The sequence below is a fragment of the Stigmatopora argus genome, chromosome 7, assembly GCF_051989625.1.
Source record: "Stigmatopora argus isolate UIUO_Sarg chromosome 7, RoL_Sarg_1.0, whole genome shotgun sequence".
In the NCBI taxonomy this organism is placed as follows: Eukaryota; Metazoa; Chordata; class Actinopteri; order Syngnathiformes; family Syngnathidae; genus Stigmatopora; species Stigmatopora argus.
The window spans coordinates 9,918,171-9,939,691 of NC_135393.1; the positions used below are offsets into that span (position 1 = coordinate 9,918,171).

Below are 21,521 nucleotides of genomic sequence, written 5' to 3' on the forward strand. Positions count from 1 at the left end.
TTTGGACATTTGAGCTGCCGTGGATGTCAATGAGCAGCCCAAATGTTGCCCCGGGAAAACGAGATTATTCGTACCGTGTTATAATTTATCTTAGTGTGTTCAATAGTCAATGTGATAAGTCTATAACGAAAGAAAGACTAACACACAGGTTGCAATTCCGAGTTGAAAAACACAAAATATGGGACAAGTTTAGGTTCAGTGTCTTTCCTCTTCCGCTCTAATAAAACATTTTTTACTATTATTTATTCAGATGCTGTAGGGTGTGGTGTACAAATAAAACAACCCGCCTGATCATTTCAGGTGGTCTTGTCATGCCCCTTCCAGGTGGTTCTGTGATGGACCATTTCTGGAGGTCCTGGTGTCCATTTCGGGTTTTGTCGACTTTTGTTTTAGTTTACCTTGAGTCCAGCAAAGATGTGCTGAGACTAAACAAAGCTAAACTTTTCCCCCAGGTCATATTATTGTATTATTCATTGGTTTTCTGTGCCGCTTATCCTCACAAGCATCACGTGGGGTGCTGGAGAATATCCCAGCCAACTATGGGCACCAGGCAATCACATTATTTGTTTTATACATGTGCTAAAACACCTGTAATAAACTTTTTTAAATAGTTTGAACATGTCAAGCGTGGAAAAAAAAAAGCATACTGACATTAATTTTGACATATTTCATCAACTAAAGCCTCAGGTGATTCACTGCCAGTACACTGCGAAGGAAAATATGTCAAGTGTGCATCAACATCATCATAGCGTCTATTTTTTTTCTTGTCATGTGTCATGTTTCATTTCAACGAACCATTTTAAAACCACTCTCTCAGTTCTTCTGGATAAGTGCTGCACCACGTTAAAAATAAAACACAGTGGAGCCTCTAAAATGCGATAGCAATCTACAAAATACTAAGTGACCTTCATTTGAATTTCTTAATCCATTACAAATACAGTAGAACCTCGACATAGGATTCATGCCACAGCTGAGGCCCACGCATCAATATTTAATGATGATAGACAGACCAGAGCGGCATTAAAATAAAGTTTTTACATTGAGCACCCAGTAAATTAAGCACACAACCACTTAATAAGAAACATATCAACAACGATCCTACTATTGCAACAGCTTTTCTTTCTTATTTCATAAATGAACTCATTATCTGCCATTGACAGTGATAAACCATTGCCAAACCCTTCCGATGAAAACAAAATGAATGTCTATTGCCTTTAGTATCATTGAAGAAGTTTATCAGTTATACATTGATGACATAGTTGTTCTTTTCTTGGTCCACATCTCATTTCTGAAATAGTTAAATTCTTCATGCAGACTATGCACCATCAGGATTCATGACTTGAAAACATATCTACCTCTGACTTCTTGCACATAAAAATAATGTGAGCCCCCCCTGCCTTGCCCTTCTCACCCAATCATGAGTCCACTTCATCAGCGGGTATGCTGAGCATGGTCTGTTTGACTAATTTTGGAGATCACAGGCACCGTGGCGACGTTGCACTCGGTTACAGCACGTACCATCCCACCCCTTAACGTCTCGTAGCCTTTAACATTGCAGCGTATGAATCCTAATTACCCAGCAAATCTTATTAACTCGGCAGCATGTGGGAATGATGTTGAGCTTTTTAGACCGTAAAATGACAGTTGTCAGCTTGATGGTTTTTAATTCCCAATTAGTTGGAGACAAAACCAGCATATATCGATTATTGACCCTTGTCGCGCACAATAAATATCATTTCTAATCAGAGTGAGGACCTTTTGTGGCCGACTGATTTATGAGGTCTGCGAATCAAGCTTGTGGCTCCTTGTCGTTGTCTGAGCTAAAATGCTTCTAAATAACTCCGCAAAGAGGACAATCTGGTTTAGACGGGGAAAAAAGCACCACACTGACCTTTCTTGACATTTAAACAATTTCATTTCAGAACATTTACAATAAATTATATTTCAAAATCAAGCCCATGTAAGAGCTTCTCTTTACAACCTTTGTTTTTTTTATTGTATGCCTTTATATAGAATCTCAGGAAGATAGACAGTTTTTTTTCATCTAGGACAGGGGTGTTCATTACGTCCATTGCCAAGGTTACTATTTGTAGATTGCCCGAGAGAAAGATTTTATCCAGTCTGTTAGTTTCTTTCGGGCCTAGACAATGTCTCGTTTGTACACTGCAAAGATCACACTTTTTTTGAACATGCACATCTGACTCTTTTAACAACCATTAGGCTCTCATGCAACATAAACGACCCGTCTCAGCTGCTTTTTAAGTTGTTCCCTTGATATTGAACAGATAAAGACAATTTTTGCTACTATTCTTTAATTTGGCACCCTTTGTTGGTAACGAAAGGCATCTCAGCTGCCCTGCCTCCGAATTTAGTGCCGATTGAGCCCCACCTTTCACCAGCAACCCCTGAAACACCTTCAAATTCTTATTGATTACATGATGAGAATTTGCATTCAACATTATTACACTGTGCAAAAACAGTTTCTCTTTACAAAACCTGCAAGAAGAAAATTACAGCATAAAACATGACTGTTATTAATTTTTTTTTTTCTTGTTCGTGTTCTTTATAGTCTATTGAAGGAGAACTAAATAGGCCATCATTGCCACCAAATTGTATTTTCCTTCCACAGCAAGAAAACCAATGTGAATAAATGCTAAACTCGTAGCAGTAAGAAATGCTTTTCCATTCAGCATGTAAATTAATAACATGTTAAACGTCAAAATGATCTCTCACTGAATAGTACGGCACTCTGTGCTGTTGGCTGGAGAAGCCAGCTCCTCGTCTTTGAAGTCAAAGCACATAAAGTACTATCACTGAACTATATATACACGTATCTGTGCTTATTATGTAATCCCAGGTTATAACATATTGAACTAAAGAGGTTATTTTTAAGTGTGACGTAATTCCAGTGGTTTATAATAAACGTACTGACAGTGGAAGTGTTATGCCATCTGATCCCATCTTTCCACCTGGAATGCTTTATGTAGTGCTGTGCTTAAGGGGCATCGATGGTGGTTGAATGCTTTGAAATTTGCCGCCACTGTGCGTCTGAAGCTTAACTGTATCGAAAATGTTGCTCTTATCGTAATACAAGATAGGCCTATCGGCTAAGAAATGATTTGCATCTTTATAACCTCATAAGTTAAAGCAATGCTGTATCTCTCCATCCCTCACATTTTAACAATGTAGATTCTTGAATTCAAGTTTGATGCACCCTTTTCAAAATTGGAAGAAAGCCAGTGTACCTGGATAAAACCAACACAAACACTGGGAGGAAAATGCAAAGGCCACACAGCAGGAGGTGGTGAAACATAATTCAAACTCAGAACTTTAGACCTCTGTAGTAGATATGATAATCCCTATTCCTTCCGTCATGCTGCCACAACAAATCTAATGATGGCAATAGGACTTCAAATATTTTCTTATATTTTATGCAAGGGAAATGGGAGACAAGATCTTATTAATTTGTCAGATGCTTGCGCACACACATCACAAAGTCCCTAGGATAAACAACCATCCTAACATAAAATATTTCTTGCTGCTGTAATATTGTAGCAGATAGGCCACTTGTTCCAACTAGCTTGCAAATTTGTTACAATTTTTGTCCAAAACCGAGGACAACCTTCAGATCAAAAAACAAACGACAAAAAAAACAATGGTTAAATGTTATTTGGAAAAGGACATGGTAAATAAATTTGGGTAAACTGATGCTAGCCAAAACATTGTTAGATCACAGACAGCAGAATGCTCTGGTAAATGTGCATTATACTATGGTTTGCTAAAAGTACATGAAAACTCAAAGGCAGTAAAGTAAGAATAGTGTTTCTGATGTCGCAGCGTGAGTTATGCAATTTAGTTCTGTTTGTTTTTGTCATAGCCCTTAACGTTTTAGAGGTATTGCCACAAGAGTCTATGTCATCTGGGGTTGAAAGTTAACTCTGAAGCTAGTCGAGACTGGTCACGAACATCATTTCATGATGCTTTACAGTCTTTTGGGAATATGGAGGATGAAAAGAAAGTGTCAGATGAAAGATGTAAAGATAAGACATGCTAGCGGGGGATTTAAAAAAATACGTTTTATAATGTGCTCATTTTCATGCTTTTGCATCAGGCTCAGTGAGCCGTTAAATGGGAAGAAAACCGGCTTGGGGTATTTAATCCCAAACTGGCAGAAAGGTCAAGTTAGTTCTAAATGCATTGAAGAAGGAGGTGGTAGTTATGAGTATGGACAATTAATTACTCTTCATTTCCACCTAGACTCCAACCTATTGGGCCTTGTATGAGGAAAGAAAGAGAAGATACGTGGCATTATGTCTGCATGATGCAAAAATAAACGCTATATAAAACAAATGGTAAAGCACGCATCTGCACTTATTCATTTTCCATACCACTTATCCCCTCAAGGCTCACGGGGGGTGCTGGAGCCTATCCCAGCCAACTATGGGCAGCAGGGGAGACCGAGAATTGGTTGCTAGCCAATCGCAGGGCACACTGAAACAGACAACCACTCACACTGGTACTAGGTGGGAATCGAACCCAGACTGCCCGCACCAAAATCAGGCAGAATAACCACTGTACCATCAGGTGGCACAATGCATCCGCATAAAATAAAAATGACAAAGCATACACAAAACCATGCATTAACCCACAAGTGTAAAGTACATTACTGCCTTTTGGCAGATGCATTGCCATGAGTTTCATAATCAAATTAATCTTTGGAAGGAGTGTATCACCATCATGACTGTCGTATAAAAATAACAGCCATGGATGTGTGGTAACACACTTTTAGTTTACAAAACTTGGATTGTGTCCGCCCTTAATAATAAAAACTTTGTGTGTTTTTGCGTTGTTTATAGCTGTACTATACAATTACACTTTAAGTTAAAGTTGCTGTTTCACCTACAGTACTATACAGTATTTGTGTGAATGGAAGTTTCAGCATATATTTGTGATAATGATGGCGTGCAGCAAGTGAAATGTGTTTGTGACAGCTGCTGAGCGTGACTGACACATGGCGTTAACTAGTCATTATATATAGGGTGACAGTGACACCCACTTCACTTTCTATTTCCTCCTATAAGTCCTGACCTCATTCCTGCTTCTCACACACAGCAAGGGAATGGTCAAATATTGGAAACTGTGAATTACTGTTATGGCAATTGATATCCATACTATATGCTATTTTATATATTTTTTAAATCATTAATGGTGGCATTAAATTCAGCAACACGTGACTTTAGAATGATAACCGCCTTTATTTGTGAGTCAGATCTAAAAGTCCTAATGATGAAATTAGATTCTAATTAGTGTTCCTTTCTCAGCTGTCTGCTAGGAAAGCTCCGTGCAAAAGGTTATGCCACGCCGTTCGGTCAACATGTAACAGCTTTGTGCAACGCTAGAAAGTTAAGAATGATCATTAATTGGGTTTGTGATGTCACAACAAAAACTGTTGGGGGGAAAAATCCCATCTACGCCCACACCGAAGTTAGGTGAGTGAATCACTACAACTGAATATTCAGTTTTTTATAGATCTAAAACAATGTTTATTTTAGCTTTTTTTTAAATATATTTTTAGATTTTACAAAATTATTTTAGAACTAAAAACACAGAAAAAAATGATTAAAAAATTACAATTATTGATTTAAAAGGGGGAAAATCAGGAAATGTAATATACATCTATACTGTTCATTTTAATTTGATCCTAAAACAGAAAGTTGGCACTCATGATTTACTTTCCCGGGCCACACAAAATGATGCGGCGGGCCAGATTTGGCCCCCGGGCCGCAACTTTGACACATGTGCACTACACTATCAGGTAGTTGCTTAATAAATACTTTTTATTATTTGCTCTTTTTTGCATACATTTCATACAAAATGAGTATACTTTTATCATTTTTAAAGGGTTTACAGTAGGTAGTATTTAAGATTGTGGAACGAATTATGCAAATTCAACGTCAAATATACCTCTGCTTATGAAAAAAAACATCCAGAACCAATTAATTTCCTAAGAAGAGTTATCACTGTACTACAAAAATCCCTACTCACTCAAATTAGAAATATTCTACAAATGTAAAGATGTTGATAACAGCATGATAAGGTCTGACACGCAAGGTTTTGTGACTGACTCTACAACTGTACAGTCAACACTCACTGCTTTTTCCAGTTCGTTTTATTTCATTTTCCAATTCTGTTTCCATGATTTCTCTACTATTCTCTCATTTTCCTCTTCTCAATCTTCATGCCGCATCTTTGTCTCTGCGCTCGCTCTTCTCTCTAATCCACCCTCCCATCCTCCTGCTTGGCATCAAAGTAAGCCCTGCTCCTCGACAGGCGCCAGCTCACACGGCTTATATTCTTTACTGTTTCAACCAGAAAAATAGAATGTTTTCACAAAAATGTTTAAGGATTTTTATTGTCGTAGGAAAATCTATCAGTGAGGGTGTAGCACCTGGAATGTATTTATATTGATAAGTCATGGAATGGTTGTTTGTGCTTATTTTTTTGTGTGTAGGGACGTTTTTTTATTTATCAAGGATGGCTTTTGTTGTTATTTTGTTGTCCACAGTTCTACTTATATTTCATGCTGGATGAGTTTAGTTTTAGGAGCTCTTGAATTATGGGGTGCTGTTTGAAAAGCAGCACGGTTAGGTTTAGCGACAACCATTGGTTAAAATGTGGTGTGAAAATATTTTGAATACCCCCAACCACTTTTTTTTTCCACATTTACAACGATATTTAGCAAAGTAGGGGCAATTTAGAGTGTTCAACCGTGTATGTTTTGGGGATGTGGGAGGAAACCGGAGGACCCAGAGAAAACCCACATGAGCCTGAGGAGAACTTTAATCTTACACTTAAATGTTTTATCCATCATTACTTCATTTGAATCTTAAATCAAAATTGCATATCTTAATCTACTTATGCACTTGTTAATGTTACTAACAAACAGTGTTTTGGATAACTCTACCCTAAAAAAAACCATACAAGGCTGTTGACTGTCAGAGTGGGAAAGACATAAACATAAATATAACTTTCCAGTCGCATGCCCAGCCAAACTATGAACAAAGAGTGTGTCATAGTCCTGAAAATAAGAGAAATCCTTTACTGAGTTGAAAAATTGCATTCACATAAGGCAACTCAAAATGTCCTACCAATGTACATTTTTCTTGAATGTCGGCCTTGAAAATGAAATTTCAATTATGTTCTACTGTCACCCGCGTTGGTGTTCCCGATGAATCAGAGAATGAGAAAATGATGGTGCCACTCAAGAGCGCTTGTCTATGCCCTGAGTGCCGTCTCTTAAATCCAATTGGTGAAAAAGGAAATGTCAATTACTAAAATCTGTGCATGGCAATAGCAATCTAGATTCCACGGGCAGATTACAAGTACATGTACTGAAATCTGATTAGATAAAAATGAATTTACATATGAACAGAAGCTGGGCAGCCAAGACAAACACTACTAGACAAGAGATGGAGATGAATGAATAAAATTTCATGTAAAATTTAATTTCAGATTAGTGAAATGTTTTGGCCTGCAGAGAAGGCTCTGAGGCCTGCCATGCCAGAATACCACTACATGTACATATAAACAGTATATATACTATATACTGTATATATGTACACCTCCCCCTGTATCTGTATGACAACCCCCTCACCTGCCCCAATAAATACAGTTAGAATTTAATGTGAAGTCTGCTTCTATAAGCCAGGTTCAGTTTGTTCCCGTTGCATCTTTGATACAGTTTGGTAGCTCTGGCTAGTCCACTCTATCACTAGCCAATCATAGTTGGTGAAAGCGATGACCTATCCCTACGCCTGCGAGAAGGCATTGTGGTGTTGCCAACTCGAAATCTGATTGGTTAAAGCAACAGTCTTATCGACGCTTGTTTAATGCAGCAGAGCCTGCAGAACTGATTGTGAAGGCCTTGAGGCAGATTTCTGACCCTGGCAACAAATAATGGCTGAAATGTGATTGGTTAAATGCTTCAATATGAAAACACATCTGGAAGCAGTGCTACCAAGGGGAAAAGCAATGAAAGGAAGCAAACAGACAATTTTGAATCATTTAATAAGTATTCATGGACAAAATATAATCAACATCAGTCTGTGATTCAGATATTTCTTAGGCCAGCAGAGAAGGCCTTGAAGGCCCTGACGACACACCACTGGTATGTGTAGATTTCAACTGTCCTGGCTGAAAAAATACGCGGGGGGAAAAACCTACACCTCTGCCATTCTAGCCAAATTTGATAATAGTCCGATCAATGATTGAAACTAAGGATTAGAGAAGGAAATCAACCCACATTGTAAATGAGTGAGCGGATCAGTAGTCTGTTACTGAAGCGCAACCTCAGGTGGGTTATTGACCGAAATTGTGCTCATGTGACAGCCTGCTCATACGCACGAGTGCCAACACGGTATTTCTGTACATCTATATTTCTGCCTATATACTACAGAGTATAAGTATATTTTTGCCCACACACAAATGGCATCTTTAGCACGGCCGTTTCCATGGGAACCCAGTTGCCACGGAAACACTGCACGTCTCTTTGAATTAGAAACGTCTCATCCTGTCTCCTCACGTTGTCCTGTTTGCCCCTCTTCACTTTTTAGCATCTTGACTTGTGGCTCTTTGACAGGCCAGCTGCTGTCAGTCACAAACACTTTAGAGACGTGTAGCCCAAAACAAAACAAAGGGTAAATTGTAAGTTTTGTGTTACATCTGTCTTTTTTCATTAATATAATAGTTTAGGAGAAGTCTTATTTCATTTTGGACAGGAACAATATACGTACCCCAACTTTTAAAATATGGAAGGACGGCCCATAGAGGGGAAGGGGCATCATCCATAGCGAGGTGGATTCCAGATTGCGGATGAAAGGAATGATGGATTTATTTGCGTGCTTATCAGTCACCAGACTGCCACACTTATCAGTCTTAACTGGTGTCATCCTATTCATTTATTTTTATTTTAACCTGCCAACCCAGAGTAGATGAGTGTGTGAGGGAAAAGAGGAGAATAGAGTTATTCAGGGTGAGTGTACAAATGAGAGTTGGTAGAAAATCACGTTGATCCCCAGGTGGAGAAGAATTCCTGGATGCACATGAGGAATGTGCCGCAAGGGTAGAGGCAGTTGAAGAGGAGAGATCCAGGAAGTCCCAGACATGTGCAACGGGAGAAAAAAAAATCACATGATGACAAGGTTTTGAACCCTCTGTCTCAAATTGTACACTGCACTTGACTCCAGTGTACACCGCTTGCCTCAGGTGGTCATAGAAAAGGATGACATAAATGGGAGAAGGGGAAAGACCGGAGAAAAAGTACTGGTTCTTACTTAAAGACATTTAACTCTTTCAGGGCATTAAATTGCTTCAAAGACATTCTATAGAGTGCTGGCTCATTAGGGCATTTTGACAAATATTGCGTATTATGGCTGCAGGTGAAGTCAAAGGAAAAAAGGCCAAATTCAGCGGAAAAAATGATTAAGTGTTACAAGAGTACACCTTTTAAACTAAGACCCGTTGCAATTGGTTAATTGCAAGGCACAATGAGACAAACGGCACATTTCTACCTTAAAAAATGAGCTTCTTCTGTCTCTGTTTTTTTTAATCGTTTTATTTTAAGTGTAAACAGATTTGTTACAGTTAGCTTGAACAAGAATGATTTCTGTTTACAAAGGTTGCCTTCTCATCAACTGGCTTTGAGTCTAACATTTGTTTCGACAGAATAGATTGGAGTGAACATTGGTTGTCATTCTCTGAGAACCCGTTTCTATGGTGTGTGTCATGAACCATGTTTGTTATCATTGAATTATATAATGAAACAGAAAGAAAATTTAGAAAGAACTCCAGGGACAGATGAGAGATGGCATTTTTACACAACTTCTTTGTTTTTGCATATTTTTGCGGAATCAAAGAGCCTGAAAGATCAGTGTGAAACAAGCTTTTTGGGGATCACACAATCCTCCTAATTTAACATGATTTCATGCTTGGAAAGTAGCATCTTTTTCATGTTTATGTTGAGGCTGAGATGCCAATTATTAACAGATTGAAATTTCTAACTGCCGTAAGGTGGGTAGCCAAAGATGAGGACCTTCACTGTCTGGAATCATTTTGTGGGTTTTGTTTTGCCCAATGTGGATAAACTGCAAATTATTTTTCTTATAAACTGGAATTTTTTTGTTACTAGATAGACAGAAAGTTGGGTAGAACATCTGCACGGATAGAACCTTCAGACATTATTCATGACTTACCAAAGAAGACACTTGGATCAGTGCCATAGTAACAACATAATTTAACATATAAGCGGTTCAGAAAATGAATAAATGTTCCATTAGCTCCACCCTTCCTCTCATTCAAAACATCACTGTTGAGCCTACAATATGGAACTGTATTTTCCGGACTATAAGTGGCACTTTTTTCATAGTATGGCTGAGACTGGGACTAATACTCAAGTGAGACTTATTTTTCTTCTCTCGGACCACTGAAAACCTGTTTTTTTTCAGACTATACTTAAAAAAAAACCTGTAAATGTTAGATTAACAGGTGCCTATTTAGCCTGTTGTTCTCCATTTAAATATTTTTACTTTAAAGTATGCTTGTTCTTGTTTCTGATAAAACAAAAAATTGCCTTCTCTAAAATGCGACTTCTAGTATAAATCTCCATTGTGCATTACTTGGCTGGTGCGATTTATAGTCGGAAAAATATGGTAGTTGGTAGTTACGGGCTCTGTATACAAAAAAATGTGACAAGGAAGGGCACTAGACATCCTATGTTTATTTTCTCACTTTTCCCCAATCCTGGGGGCATGGAAGATGAATGAATGAATAAATATACTATAAGTAGCAGAATTTTTTTTTGTTAACTCATCATTCAAATCTTTTTTCATTGATTGGTTTTAATTAGATTTTCATAGGGATTGGAGAACAAAATGGATAAATGCGGAAAAGACTGTCAAGATCAACTGCTTTTACACTTTTGTGTGAATGTTGGTTTTGATTTAACGTGTGACTAACTGTTATCCACACTGTTGATGGGGGTGATTTGGATGCGGTTGAATAGAAGCAGGCCGTGTAAAGCGGTGCCATCATCTCTGACTGTGTGACAAGCTCACCTTCACTGCTGAGAGCAAAGCAGAGAATGAGTTTCACGTGGGAGATTTTCTCCTCGCTGCGCATATTTTGACTCCAAAGCATAATAGGATGAGTCATCGGCATCCATTTGGAAAAACATGCAAGCATTCTAGCAGTCACCAGGTGTACGCAGGTATTTGACTTGCTCTAATGTGAAGTGCTTAAAGTTCACTCGACTTTTTTTGTGACTTACCGCTTTGAAAACACGCGGTAAAATGTTGGCAAGGAGAAGTCGGTGTCATTTATATTCATCTATTGTTACCTTCCATAAATGTTTGGCATTGGTCAGAGCTAATTGGTGTGCAGCTCGTTTCGATTGGAACGATCTTGCCCAATCAGTAAACACTGCTCCCATGTCTCAGTGATTAATTACCAGCATTGCAGCTAGAGCATAAAAGAATAATCAACTTGTCATAAAGGACTCTTCTATTAACTGGCAGGTCTAGGGGTTAAGCCAAATTGATTCCTCCACTTGCCTGAGCGGGCCCTGCTCTTTTTGAAACTAATTCACCTTTTAGTCCTGTCAAGGAGGGCTATGCACAATAGAAGAGACTATAAAATATGACATGTAGTCTATTCAGCAGGGGCTTGTTTCAAAACCTTTAATAGGTCAAGGCACATCTTCCACTTTCAATTCATTTGGGTGGATGAGCATTTTTAGTAATTGTCTCGCCTGTCACAAGCACTGATCAGTGATTCTTAAAGGTCGGGAAGAACAGTACGTACATATCCCGAAAAGATTGACTGCAACCACCAAATATAGTGTTTTTTTTTTAAATATTTTCTGTTACAGTTCTCGGAAGAGGATTTTTTTTTTGTTGACTTACTAAGACTCTACTGTGAGTATAAATGGTGTAATTTGTTGAATTAGGAAAAGCACAGTATGATTGTTTTCAGTTGAAGACTCAAGTGGCTTATCAGTGTGATTAGTCAGTAGGTAGATTAATGTCGGTAGGTGGTGCCTTGATTTATTTGGCTTAATTTTTTTCTGCACCCACATTTTTAGAGAGTAAACACATTGGTCTTTCCTTGTCTTCCACTGTAATTCTTTCTATAGTAAAGGCCAGTGTTAATTTTAAAACTTGCATGATATGAGAGTGGCTTATAATTGTCTTAAATAAACATTTTGCTTATTTTTGCTCATCAGTTCTATCCCATTTCTCTATTTTAATATTGACAACATTGGAAAGCTGAGACTTTTTAAGGTGGTGCTTGAGTGTGAAAGGTTTATGAACCACTATTCTTGGAAAAAATCTCCACTAAATGAGTCTCCTCTCGGAACCGCCACTCTTCAACTAAGCAGCATTTTCTTTTTGATGTTCTTTTTCCATGAAAATCGACTTAGATGTTTAACTCCTTCAGGTACTTCCTTTGCAATACATTGTGAGAACATGGAAAAATCTTGAAAAAAGATGGGATGAAATGGCCTCCATGTAAGTGGTGTATCAGGTTGAAACTGTCTTGGCATTCATTTTAACAGTTATCTAGAGTAGATCTCCTTGTGTAATGTTAGTGCTTTTCCATCGTACCAATGCACTAATTGCTTCCTACTTGTGACGTGAACGGTGACAAGAGGTGGGTGTTCACTAGGCATTGCATTTTTGTCAATGGGATTGACACATTTTCAAGATAAAGGGATTAATTAGCACTCATTAGACTGTGCAGTTGATTACAAGGCAGTAGCCAGTGGTGCACAATTGAAGATGTCATGGTGTTTTTTTTTATAAGTAAATAGGAAGGCTCTGCTGTGGCTTGTATTTGCAGGGATCGTGAGAGAAATGCACATCGTGAATGCAGAAATTCACAATGTGTTTACTGTTTGTAGTAGATTGCACTGATATGGGGGAAAATTGCTGAAAGTGTATCTGGATGGCCAATGTCTTCGTGGAGGATTTTAGTTCTCTCTGGTCTCCTGTGCCTTTAAGTGGGTTAGGTTTACAAAATCGTAGAGCAGGCATAACATTTTGATTGTGAATTATTGATACGAATCATTTCAAATGCATCAGGATGGATTTGCTGGCATCTAAGTTGTTGTTGTTGTTGTTTTTTGATCACAACTGGGGGAGGTTTGAGCAAAAATTATTGCTGATTTTTGCTTGAAAGTTTAGTGAAATAAATCAGTCTTAATTAGAGCTGTGAGACGTACTACCTTTTGTTGTCTACTATGTTGAAAATGTGTGGGCCATTGACTGTTATGTAAAATGATCTAATGTATGCATTTCACTGTGATGCAGCACAAGTTCCATTCCCTAGTTTTTTTTAACAGGGTCAAATGTCAGGTGTGTCATGTGACTCCAAACCAGAAAAGGTTGGTTTGCCTTTCCTTAAGAAGAATAACTTATTCAATTGGTTTGACAAATTAAGATTTCTCTCCAGATTTCAGTGATCATAGTTAATGCCGTATGGATCCATCCTGGATCTCCCTTGTGTGTCCCACAGCAAAAGCCAGGAGGCAGTATGAAAGGCAGCATGTACTTGTCTTTAGTTTCCTTCCCTTTGTAGATGTAGATAAATAAAGCCCACCAAGTCTTGCACCTTGATTGAGCTCCTTATTAGCCACATTTGGTGACTTGGCCCTCTGTATCCTTATTCCCCTCTCATCGCCATGATGTAATTTCCCGAGCTGTTAATTCATGAGCTTCATGAGCAGTTTTATCTCCTTATTTCTCAGAGGTCCAAAATATGTCTTAAGACCATCATGTGCACTTAAGAAATAGTGAAACACGCAAAATAGTGCAAGCATCATATTTTATTTCAATGTATATATATATATATTTTCCGTTTTCCATGTTTTCTCAAGCATTGAAGGACTGTTGAGATTTAAACATACAACCTCACAAGGCTGCACGCATTAAGCCATGAATTTTGCACAGTGAAAGCCGTGTGGACCAACTCATTAACTTAACATAACTAAATTCACTTTGACTCAACAAAAGTCTTAAAACACAGCTCGCAAAAATACATTAAAATCCATGTATTTAATGTAACTTCTATTTTCGACCTGATAGATCACATCCATTTATTAGGTAATAACAATAATTATTTGAAATATCGCTCAACGTCTAAATACTATTAAGCATGAGGTGTAAAGCTTATTCAGGCTTCACAAATAAGCAGCCAAAGTGCTGAAGCATGAAATCCATTTACCTACGTTAAAATAATAAGTATAATGATGTTTGTTCAGTCACTCACAAACAGGACACAATAGCACACACTCTGTCCTAATTTTCATCGGGTTTATCTGCATCCATCCATACATGCACACACACACATATATATATATATATATATATATATATATATATATATATATATATATATATATATATATATATATATATACATATATATATATATATATATATATATATATACATATATATACATATATATACATATATACATACATATACATTCTCCAAAGACAGTCCCACTGTGGGAATGAATCATATTCCGCCTTTTCCACAATCATTTCATCGACTGAAATAGCAACATTCCATTCAATCAGGACATTATAGGATGTTTAAGATGGGTTAAGTGGAGCGGGGTGTTTTGAAAAAGGGTCGTTGATAATACAAACAGTTGAATACGTGTTTAATTAACAGGGTGTCCATGTGTGTGTGTGTGTCTGTCTGTGTGTATCGGCTCTGATTATAAACATGGCTGCGAGTTCACACTGAAAAAGATTGACAGCGACAGCAGAAGCTAGCGCTCTGACTGTGAGGAAGTGAAATAGAGGGAGGAAGATGAAAGGAGGAAAAAGACGAGCGTGATGGAGTGGAAAAGCTGATTGTTGCCGAGCGCGATCCACACGCTGCTGTTTTGTGTGTTACAATATGTGAATGTGAGTTCATAGCTTTTGTCTGGTTTGTCTTGCGGGACTTCTCTATCTGTCCCCCCCCTCCTCTCTCTGTCGAATCCTCTCCCACTACAGCGTGTTGAGTACGGGCCTGATACGTTGCTCTTCCTCTGCAAATCTAATTGGAGAGAGGCTTTGATAGGCATGACATGCCAAATCCTTTCGAGCCCTCAGAACCCTTCACTGTCGCAGCAGGGCGATGCCAGACAATCTTAACAGCTTTATTCTATGGCATAGACTCTATGCTTTCAAAGAACTGGGAAATACAATTTGCAAAGTCCCACCTTCAAGCGTTTCAATCGAAAGGATGGGACTGTGGGTAAAGATGGTGTCCGTTTATGAAGAGACAGTTGTTCCGAAAGACGAAGCAGCCCCAAAGCGACAAATGTGGGGAATAAAATCAATTTACTGCGTAAGACTTCTGCAACTTGTTTTTATTAGTTGTCAACACACGCTGTGCATAAATGAAGTTCACATCAACGACAACAAAAGAACTTTGCAAGATCCTACTCGTTACTCCCTGACTGAAGGAGAAATATGGTCAGTTGCGCAGCATTTGCATATTCAGCACGTCAAGACTATTCTGAGCGTGCTGAAACTTAAAAGCCACGTTTGATGTCACTTGTTGAGACGTTAGAAGGAAGTGGCGGCAAGATGTAAGAGAATTTTTATCAGGAAGAACACTGAAGTGACAGTACTTTAATTGGTCACAACCTGCTCCCAAGAAATATAAGACTTGAAAGTACATCAGTGACACCACCCTACTTCTTCTTTTGACCTTTAACATGTTTTTGGGGAAACAGTCTACAATCTAAATGCCCACAAAAAACATTAAACAGATTTTATATCCTATTTTCAAACAACACAAGCATGCGTAGCCCCTCAAAAAGGCTCTCATTGAAATATTACTACTTTTGCCCCCATTTTCAGCATCAAAACGAGAACTGATTTGAAAGGCTTTTGAATTGTCTGCAGTTGGCAAATTGGGTAAACCAATGGTGTAATGCTTTTAACTTGGCCCGGCAGATACAGTAGATATCAGAACATTTACAAAAAAAATCATTGTTGGCATTAGTCAGTCACCCTGAGCCATCGGGAACGTTAGACCGAAGCCTGGTCAAAACCACAACAGTGAAATAATCCGGTCCGGATGAGACAAAGTGATGTGTTGAAAGGCATGTGTGGTTTAGATTGCTATCACAGTCTCTGTCTTTGATGTGTCGTTTCTTTGCATTTCCTATTTATCTGCTACTTGCAAGACTGACTTTGTCTTATAGCCCATTGTAAGTCAGCCATTCATGCAGCTCATAAAACATTTAGATATAGTAGTAATAATACAATGCATATTAATTCAATTTTGTTGCTAGACTGAGTTGGAATCAAGAAAATCCCAGCTGTATCATTATCACTGGTTACTCTAGATGGCTTATCATCGCTTTGTGGTGTAGCCAGAACATTTCTAATATTCTGTTAGCAGTAGGGTCAGTGATGTTCACTAGCCTCTAACTTTTTACTATATTGTAGTTTTCCATAAAACTAGATGAAGAATATTTGTGGGGCTATATCGGAAAATAAATAAATGAAATATTGTTGTTAAATTATTAACCATTTTGATTAAAATATCAGCAAAAATTAGAGTTTCAGATAAATGTTTATTTTTTTGCCTTAGTGCGTCAAATACTAATTAATCAAGGGATTCGATGGCCCATTACATTTTATTGAAAATCTGGATAAAAGTGTTCTCCAGGATTAGGTGTATATATGGAGATTTAAAATTTGGTATTGATCCAAATTTGAACGCTGTTTTTTTATTGCCTTAGCTGGGATCTGGCTGCAGCTTTGAATTTGTTTGATTAACAAAGATATAAGGCTTGTTTCCGGAACAAATTGAATCCTGCCCACTCATAACATTTGGAAAAGATGTGGGAGCTAAAAAATGAAGTGATAACACATTTATAAAGGAATTGTATTTGTAAGAGCTGCAAGGTACGCTCTAACTGCATGTTGGTGACTTCAAATAATAAAACTGCAGAACACGATGGAAAAAATGGCGCTTACAGCAGAAATTGATAAGGGAGAAAGAATAGAGAAGTATATTATTGGAACAAAAAAATGCTTCACTAAAGCCTTTTGAGTACCATTTATCTAAAGATTCTAACTGCAAAAATGAGGAAGAATAAGATTAGTTTAGACTGAAATAGAATGAATGAATTAAGTGGTACTCTTATGGTCCCTTTGAATGGTAGGGTTTAATTTCACCACTTAGCTCACTTTTTCGAAAATCAAAATAAGAAAATAAAAAACGGTAGCAAGACAAAGCAAGAGACTGAGCCGATAATAGATTGAGAAGCACTGTAAGTACTAAGTGGCACAAAATAAAAGGCACCTGAGGAGGTGAGTGTGTATGCGTGCAAAGTCACTTCAGCTCAACATGTCACCAAGAGAAAATACATAAAGGTCAGCTGTGACAGGACTATTGATCCCCCAGGACAATTACAATGGGTAAATCACAGTGAGGAAGTGCAGAAAGTGCTACAGCGCAAGCTGGGTTGAAGTGCAGTGATGAATTGACATCCAATTAAGCACTCATACACACTCATTTTGTTCACTTATACCTGCAACCTTGTCCTTTCAGTTTCTTACCAAAGCTTGTGATCATGGATAAAGGAGGAACAGTAAATGGATCTGTGCTCCCACATTACAAGTTCTGATAACTCATTAATAATTTGCAAAAGGTACGGTTTTAATTAATTTAGCCTAAGGTTTGTTTCATTTTATAATGATTATTTACTTATGAAATAAAATGCTGTACTAAACCTAGCCCACCTTAAAATGTTTTTTAGAATAATTAATTCCAGTCTTCAATGCTGAATTCACTGTTGCACATCTTGCACCTCGACATAGTGCCATCATTCTACACCTTAACTAGACAATACAGACGCTCCCCTACTTACGAACGATTTAGGTTCCGAGCGATTGTTCATAAGTTGAATTTGTTCGTAAGTTGCTCAGTGCTATATTTTGTATTATAATTTATGTTTAAGGCCTATATAAGTATATTGAAGGTTTATATAAGTGCATTTGTATGTTTAAGGCTTGTATAAGTAACACACACTGAACATTAAACACTAAATATTACGGAGCAAATAAGGAAAGATAGCCTTGTGTTCAAGTTTGACCGGTTTGCACACACACTGAACGAAGGGCAAGCAAACATTTATTGAGGAGCAGAACCTGGCACACATGAACTAAGCCCACACCCCTGAGATCATTAGGAGCAAGAGCACATTGCAGAACAACAGTGTTTGTAGACCAGTGTTCAACAGTTGTTGTTTTTTTACTGGTGGATTCGCTCTATGCCATCTCACGGGCTTACTAAGTGATAACTTTGGTGATAGGAGAGTAAATTGAAGCCCACCCAACTGAAAACCTTATTGGCTAATTCCCCTGACAAATCCAATTAGCCTGCATATTCTCTACCTCGGTCACAGTCTGCAGAAGTTCCCCATCTTGTGGAAGTCTTCCTGTGTGTGGTTCCATTTTTTTGTCCAACTTTACAACGTCTTTTTGAGTCTGTATCCGTTTTTGCTACCGCAACCAAGATGGCGCCGTTCAAGTGGCAGCCGGTGGCGGTAGCTCCGTCCACTTGCTCGTTTTGTGTTTTTGCTGCTTTTCTGTCTTAATGATTTGATTTGGTGATTCTTAATGATCCCATTTACTTTGATTTGTACTTTGTGCTTTTGCTTTTGCTTTGTTGTTCTGTGGCCTTTGCAACTGTACTGTCTTACTTATAACTATGCCTTTCCTCTTGCTACTGTCACAATGAAATTTCCCGAATACGGGATGAATAAAGTTATCCAATCCAATCCAATCCAATTTTCTATGTCAAGCAGAGTCTTGTAACTATTTTGTATACATGCTCTCTCTCGCATTTTCAAAGAATAGACCAAAACAAAAACACTCCTTTTGCATAGTTGCAAACTTTTTGGGATATTTTACCCGACTCGCTGGCGGGCATCAGGAAACGACTAACAATATCAGGGAGACTCACAAGCCATCCTTTACTCACATGTAGTAAACAACACATCAAAAATGCCAAGTTTCATAGATACTCCTTGGGGTTTGACGGTAACAAAAAACACTAACTAAACTTATAAACACCAAATGGAGAAAAGTCACGTGATAGTAGATTCAAACATTTATTATCCCCCCGCTCAACCCTCTTTATTTCAACAATACCAATCCTTTCACCCTCTCTTGACACTGCAGTGTTGGCGCCTCATTACCGTGGAAAGTAGGTAGCGAATCATTTCTGTCCCTGTGGCAGAAAATAAAATAACAGGAGGTAGAGGGGGTCTGATGTATTGTGCCTGATGAGCACTCATTCTCCTGCATGATTCACAAGTATGACCGATTGTCCATGTGCATGCATACATGCTCTGCACACATGTGTTGGCATGAACATGTACAATTTATTGCACATGTGATTAATGTACTGGAGCTGCATATAGAAGTGTATTCCTACCCCCACCAACGTCCCAAAAATGTAATATCACATTATAATGTGATAGGCTTGTATGAAATAAGTTAGTGTTAAAATTATAAAAGTATAGCTTGCTAACATAGATAAATGGACAAATATATAATTATAAAAGCATGGAGCAATTATTTTAGTGTAGTGAGGCATTGTTTTATGGTTTGATTCGCATTCATCCGTCCTTCTTGACTTTGTCAATCACCCATTAAAAATAACAATAATATAGACCAACCATAGCTTATATTGTTTAAAAATATAATTTTCAGTGTCACTTAAAGTTCTATCAATTTACGAGGGGTTTAACAATGTTGATGTTCTGGATCAATACATAAATCAAAGGGTCTTGGAATGGAATGACGGGAGACTTTATAATATTGGCATATTTCGTTTTGTTACCCAAAGAATCAATATCATTCTGTATCATCATTATTTGTGAAATAAAACAAAAAATTGTTTAGTATATTTTTAATGCTTTCTGTGAGATTCTGAGTTCAATATTTGCGTAATACCATGTGAAACACGCCCTTGAATTCAATGAAAACCAAATCTTGGCAGACTTTTAATATAGCAGCAAATTTCATAGAATTACCCAAATTATTCATTATGTAGCATGTAATTGGTGATTTACTCTCCATACTATAGCTTGCATTATAATTACGTATTATTGAAATATCCTGTGAGCCTTGTGAGGATCAGTTGAAGGGAAAATGATTGTATTACAAATATATAATTAGTCCCATTAAGCAACCTGACCAAGGATACTAGAAATAATATGACGTTTCTAGCCAAAAAAAATCGCAACGAATTGCTGTGTGTGAGCTTTTACCTAATAAGCATGCTATTTCAACTGATTTTTGGGGAGGGTTAATTTTCCAGGATGACTGCAATTATTGAGTGCCGTTAATCATTGTGTTCAACATAACAATGCATTTGATTTGTATAGTCCAAGTCCTTAAAGGCACTTAATCTTCTACCCTATCCAATCAGAGTGCAGAGTGTGTTCCCTATATAATAGACACTCCACTTCTGGGCATACTGTGTGTGAATTGTATTTTTCTAAGCACAAAGTCATGTGTTCTTGGTGCACAGAACAGCAGTCAGTGTTGTAGCTCCAGTCGTCATCTACTGTCACACAGAGGACCCCTGACATGATGCCGCTCTCATTACAGACCCTCTGCCATGTCGCCTCCAGTCACTTACACCTCATGAATAATCCATTTCGACTCCCACGGCCTTATGAGTCGCTTGCCGCTTTTGACATGGATGGATGACCCTTCCCTGATTCAAAACACCAGACAGCACTTCCTTCTTCTCATACTTTCGCTTTGGAGATGCCCTCTCAATTGAGCCTGTTGTAATACGTAAAAAGACTATTTTGACAATATGTGTCCATTTGACACCCCAAAACACTGCCTCTTTCAATGCCTCTTTAATGCTAGCCAGAGCTTTCCTATTTACCGTGTTTTTCGGACTATAAGTCGCACCAGCCAAACAATGCACAATGAAAAGAATATATATGTTATTGCTCTGGTGGATAGTATGTTAAAGTAACCTGAAGAAAAATACCGAACCTCGCATTGCTCATGATCCTGCATCATCAGTAGCTGAATGAGAAGAGGTTAAAAGTACTTTAAATTTACAATTCACGGCCTACCGCAGACAAAAATGTAGTATTTTCAAAGTTTTGTGTCTCTAAGCACGGTATTGTGTAGCCAGTGTGTGTGACTCAGCGCATTGGTAAATATCAAATATCTCTGTGACTGCCTTTACTTTACCATCTTTACTGCAAGTATATCAACATTTTAGTCAACTCTACGGGCTCGGTTTTGTGCATCAGTGAGAAAATTGATGCCAGGTTTCTATGATAAGGTAAAAACATCTACCTAAAAAGTTGGTGAAATCCTGAATTGTGGCATCATTGTTAATGTGCATCAGCCCTTAGTGACTGAGGTGTTTCTTAGGTGTGGTAGTCGCTGTGCATGTGTCATAATTGTA

The 21,521-nt window shown here is 37.9% G+C and overlaps 1 protein-coding gene across 5 annotated transcripts in view; it reads left to right on the forward strand.

Annotated features, from left to right (window-relative positions):
- Positions 1-21,521, forward strand: part of grin2bb (glutamate receptor, ionotropic, N-methyl D-aspartate 2B, genome duplicate b) — a 71,248-nt gene that overhangs the window by 25,633 nt on the left and 24,094 nt on the right. The gene's annotated exons all lie outside the window — the stretch shown is intronic.